This window comes from Centroberyx gerrardi, chromosome 10 (assembly GCF_048128805.1).
Source record: "Centroberyx gerrardi isolate f3 chromosome 10, fCenGer3.hap1.cur.20231027, whole genome shotgun sequence".
Taxonomy (NCBI): domain Eukaryota; kingdom Metazoa; phylum Chordata; class Actinopteri; order Beryciformes; family Berycidae; genus Centroberyx; species Centroberyx gerrardi.
The window spans coordinates 30301590-30307604 of record NC_136006.1 but is presented as its reverse complement, the minus strand read 5'-3'; the positions used below and the strand labels follow the sequence as shown (position 1 = coordinate 30307604).

Below are 6015 nucleotides of genomic sequence, written 5' to 3'. Positions count from 1 at the left end.
AGGTGGCTGGAGCATTTCTCAAACCGAACGGCATTACTGTATATTATAAAAAATTATCAGGAGTTACAAAAGCACTGATTTCAGACGCACGGGGTGTAAGTGGGACTTGCCAATATCCTTTAAGAAGATCTAACTTTGTGACAAATTTAGCTGAACCTACACGGTCAACCAAATCATCCATGCGTGGAAGTGGAAACGAATCTGGTTTAGTGATGCTGTTCAGTTTACGAAAATCATTACAGAAACGTGGAGTCTGATCAGGTTTGGGCACAAGTAACGAAGGTGAACTCCACGCACTACTGCTTGGAACAGCAAAACCATGTTCAAGAAGATAATTTACCTCCCGTTGCATTAAAGCACGTTTTGTCGGATGGGCACGATAGGCGCGCTGCTTTATGGGTTTGTGATCGCCCACATCAATATCATGACTCAATACATTAGTTTGACTAGGAATGTCACCGAAAAGGGTTGGATAGTTTTTGATAAGCCCACTAATATCACCCCTGGCCGAATCAGGCAGATGCACCAAATATGCATCTAAATTTGACAACACTTCAGAATTTCAGAGGCGTACACCAGAAACAGAATCACATCTGTCATCTAGCCCGTCCTCCCTGGGATCATATGGAGATTTAGCAACAACCACGGAGGCAACAGGTGCAACTACAGGACACAAACTAACTCCACTTCCACACTCAACATAACTTTTGAGCATGTTGATATGACACACTCGAGTTTTCTTTTTACGATCGGGGGTTTTGATCACATAATCAGTTTCACTTAGTTCAGTTAGTTGCAGTTAGTTTCACGGGTGGCAAAGGGCCATGCAAGAACTTGGTGCGCTATATGCAGGGGGCCTGGGAGGAGATGGGCTTGCCAGGAAAGCCCAATTTCATCGACCTACGCACGGCTGTGTCCGCACACGTGAGTTGGTTTTCTTCAGTCACTCGTCCTGCAGCAGTATTGCAATTAAAACTGCTGGCTTTAATAACAGTACCAATCTTTTTGTGTCCCTCTCTTCTACTGTCTCCAGGCAAAGAATGTCCACTCAGCAGAGGTGAGGTCAAAAATGGTCACTTTCATGTGCCACAACACCTCTACTGCTGACAAATTCTATGCCCTAAATCTGGACGTGCAGCAGTCCATGGAGATGCGGCGGCATTTTGAGGGGGCCGTGTCTAGCTCCACCACTCCTGCCTCCACCTCTGCAGCCGCCTCCACCTCTGCAGCCGCCTCAACCTCCACCACTCTCAAGGCCTCCAGGAAGAGCCGCCGCCACACTTCTTCATCCGACTTCACAGATGAAGAGGGGGAGGTCCTCTATCAGGAGTCTGGGGATTCCTGCCTGGAGGAGGAGATGGAGCAGATGTTGGAGGAGCAGCGGGAACAGGAGCAGGAAGACGAGGAGGGAGACGAGGAGGAAGCCCCGACTCAACGTGTAAGTAAAGACGTGCCAGTGTCTTTTAACGTGTCTTTATCTCATTTTGTCCTGTTTAAAGTTGAGGCCTGTAAAGAATTCCAATCGGGACACCCAATGTGTGTTTTGTGTTTCCTCACCAGACGCCCGTAAAGCCCAGCAGCACTTACGCACGCTACCAAAAGGTCGTGATCAGCCTCAGCCCGATGGGGGACAAAATGAAGGCTGCACAGAGGGCGAAAGACAGGGCCCACAACAGCACCAGGAGAGCAGCCATCAGGAATGCCAGGAGGGCTGAGCAGCAGGAGGAAGAATCTGCTGGACAATAGCCCTCTTCCCCAACTACTAGTTGGTTTTGTAAATGTTTTTTGTAAATGTGTACTAAACGTTGTTTTGCTGTGTTTTGGGTTTGCTGTTGTTGTTTTGCTGTGTTTTGGGTTTGCTGTTGTTTTTTGCTTAGAGTTATCAGTCATTTTTTGAGATCCCATTAATGTCACCTACAGTATATAGCCTAGGGAATACTGTATGTATGGAGGCACATTTTGACTCGTTCTGAAGCTCTTTTCTTTCTACTGCAAACTCACCAAGTGCACTTTGGGGTAAATCAGTGGTGCATATGGTTCATATATTTCTTGCATGATAATGAGAGACACTTAATATATAGAAGATCTGGAAGGTCAGTTATTTGTTTTATATTTTTATACCACATGGTGGCATTGTTGACCTCAAAGTGAAACAGCAATTTCAGTGTCATGGTTGTTTGAATAAAAATTTGTTTTACTGTTTTAATTAAAGTGGTCTGCTGCTTATTCCATTATAATGACCCTCATAATGTATTGAAACAATATTGAACACATATGACTATATTGACTTATTGTTATGAAATATAAATATGTGCCATAATAGAGGCTCCTCTTGAAAAATGTTCCCCTTTGTCACTGTGACATTTGGGAACATTTTTGACATTTGCAATTGTCCATTTGGGAACCCTGACCGCCCATTCGAAAGTATGCCAAATGTCAAAATATCCCTTATATTTTGACATTTGGCATACTTTTGAATGGGCGGTCAGGGTTCCCAAATGGACAATTGCAAATGTCAAAAATGTTCCCCTTTGTCACTCTGACATTTGGGAACATTCAAAAGTTTGCCAAATGTCAAAATATAAGGGATATTTTGACATTTGGCATACTTTTGAATGGGGTGGTCAAGGGACATTGCAAATGTCAAAAATGTTCCCGAATGTCAACCCAAATGGCACAAATGTTCCAAAATGGACAATTGCAAGTGTCAAAAATGTTCCCCTTTGTCACTGTGACATTTGGGAACATTTTTGCCATTTGCAATTGTCCACTTGGAAAATCATATCCGTAAGTAATCTCGAACCGTAAGTCCGATCGGAACCAAGTTTTCCCGCGCGGGTCCCGGCCGAATATTAATGCGGATCGCATTGGTTCCCGATTTTTCGGGGCCCCCGTTTGGGCGGGAAGGGAATGTCCGTTTGGGGCCCGAAATTCCCTAATGTATGAATGGCCAGGGTTGCTAAATGTCAATGAGCTCCTAAGGCAGGAAAGGGGAAAGGCGACGAGGCAAAATGTCCGCTCAGAACCGAGTTTTGAGTTGCGTCCCTAGTCTGCTAACCTCACGCCGCCAGATGGTTTGTTACGTGATCTCGCGAATCCAGCTGCCTCGCAAGGTAGCTAGTCTGCAGCATGCTCCGCATTATCATAAGTAATTATCGGCATAAAATCCATTATCAAAACAACATTAATAAATGAATTTTCCTACTTCAAGTTTCAAGTTTCTGGTCAACTTACTGGTCAATATAAAATACGAAGAGCGAGCAGAGCATGGGCAGTGACTCAGCCGCTCGAATGTGAATCCCCCAGCCAGAGTAACGTTACGTTCAGCCTCGACTGCGTAGCTGGTGGACGCTAGCAAACTAACTAACTAGCTAACTCGTGTTCGTTTGGGGGGGGGGGGGGGGGGGGGGGGGGGGGGGGGATAAAAAACGAATATTGCGATCATGTTTAAAAACTAAACCAATTGGTTATACTTTCACATTTTATACTTTTTATCAAAAGCATGACTGATGAAATTTGTCCATCATGAGTCTTAGAACAAGATCATGGGCATAACAGAGGGGGGAAAGTGTTAGCTTAACATGAAGGCCACGAATTTAGCCTTTCCAGGCTATTAAAAAGCACGACCTACATAGTTAACGTTATTACATTACTACACCTAAGGTTAATGGAAAAAGACTTAATTAAAGACATAATTTTAACTCACCTCCTGGCGCTGTAACAAATCCTCACCACACTCCGCTCTCCTCGTTGCAGACAGTAACGTTGAGTTGCTCCCCCTCAAGGCCGTTGTCAGGTACATAAAGTTAGACTCCCTCCGCCGGTGGCAGTAGTCCTTTCTTGTTTACCACAAAGTGTCTATATTTTAGGTGGAATTTAAATTACTTATCTGCAGTGTATAACTAGTAGATTATGTCCATGCTTTAACCTTGCCATGGTTTAAAGAAGACAGTTTCTCTCTAACTCAAAAGTCGCGGCAACAATTTTTTTCTCTAGCTCCCATCCCCTCACCCTGCCTTTTTTCTTTCTTTTTTTTTTTTCAACTTATAACTTACAAACCCAAGTTCAATCAACATGTACAGATCTGACAAAAGTCTCAAATAGTCAACACAATGAATTACTTTAAGTTTAACTTTCGAAAACTTATACAGTTGAGTTCAAAATCCAAAACTTGTCAGAGCTCTTTGAGTTAAAGAGAAGAAGTAAGTGGACATAACTAAATGGGGCTGTAATGTTTTACAGTGTATCAACTATCGTGATAGCAGCACTAACCAGTCTGACATAAAGATAGCTGATCCTATTAGCTACCAGTGATAGCAGCACTAACCAGTCTGACAGAAAGATAGTTGATCCCAGAGCCATATATAGAGAGAGTTGCGTCATCTCCGTTCTCTCCAATGGACCATTTTTTTACAGCAATGGCGGATCGCGGAGCCTCTCAATAGTTCCCGGAAGTTAGCGGCTAACACTAGCAACGCAGTAGAGTTGAAGCGGAATGGACCGTTTGTGATGTACTTTGAAAGGGTAAGATGTTTAAAGAATCAGATTGTATATTATCAGCACATCTGTATCAAATTAACATGTGCATTAAAGCATGTTAGTGGATTATCCCCCTCTAAATTAGTAGATTTAGGGAACGTTAACAGATAACAGATTAGGCTAGGATACTGAATAAAGTTAGCAACACATAACGTTAACCACGAACAGCCTATTAATTATAAATTCCGTTCTCTTAATGCCATTTCATCCAACGTTGTGGAATTAGAGAAAAATACTTAACATTGGGGCATGTGTTTGTAGAGTGGTGGGTGGAGGTGGTGAAATGAGGATATCCATTTTGGAGTAAGAGCTAATAATAAAGTTAACGTTACACAATAATAAGGAAGAGAGCTATGTTTGTGATACATCGCTATTGATATGGATTTAGAGTGCATATTTGAGACTTCAAAACAGTAAACAAAAACGTAACTTATGGGTTGAGTGTTTTTAGGCTTTGTGATTCTGTTGACTATTACCTGTCTATATTATGTTGCAGCTCAGCTGATTTTGGATTGATGGCAAAGGGAGAGGGAAGTTGGAGGACCTAAGTGAGATTGAAAACACAAGGTAAGTTTAAAATAGGCCAGCAATTTTGAAAAATGAATCATACTAGGCTAAATGGGGAATCATACTAAATACTAAAAGTATTATACTACAGTATTATATAAGTAATCATACTAACCATGTATTCTATTACTGTATTATATAAGTAATCTTATCTTGTTAGTGTATATTAGTAACCTGCTGTAGGAGCACTGGACATGTATACACTCATTACATATATAAAAGACAACCAAGAACATGAGACAACTTTATATAAATTAATATCACATCAGTAACTGATGCCACTTGTCATACTTTGTTAAACATCAGCAGCAAAAGCTGTTGATGATCACAACTAATGAAGTTCCATAACTTAAGTTGAGGAACAAAGACCACACCTCATCTCCCAAGGCAATTTCCCATCCAAGCCTATATAGGTGTGTCTAACCCTTTCTCCTCTGTCTTTTTCTCCCTCTCTCCCTCTCTCTTTCAGCCCAAGAACCACAGGGGGATTCAATGGAGCCTGAAGACTCCCTGCAATGAGACAGCACCCTCACCCTGCACCCTGAGTCTCAACTCCCTGGGTTTTACAAGCCTTTCCCTGTTCCTTATTTTTAATAAACCAAACATTAAGCTTCCCAATGGTATGGTCTTTGTTTGTGAAAAAGTGCAAATGAAGTGTTTGAATATTATTACCTCGCATATTTTTTTGTTGTTGTGATCTTTAGTGATAGTAAGATTGCTCCTGCTGACTTGAGCCAACCATTTTTTTCTCCTCTCCGTGTCAGTGGGGAAACCGTACACTTATTTGTGGTTTCCATAACATTTGGAAATAAGTGTTTATTATCAAGGATGGTAACCAGTCAGTAACTGTGTCCACTTGGACACGAGACACTTTTTTAATAGTTTTATATTGTTTATCTTCATAGTTTT

At 41.8% G+C, this 6015-nt stretch overlaps 1 long non-coding RNA gene across 1 annotated transcript; it reads left to right on the top strand.

Annotated features, from left to right (window-relative positions):
- The first annotated feature begins 4489 nt into the window (after positions 1-4489).
- Positions 4490-5724, top strand: LOC144539921 (uncharacterized). The gene is made up of 3 exons (XR_013505155.1): positions 4490-4524; positions 5036-5106; positions 5576-5724. It is a non-coding gene; the product is annotated as an uncharacterized LOC144539921 (long non-coding RNA).
- The last annotated feature ends 291 nt before the right edge of the window (positions 5725-6015 follow it).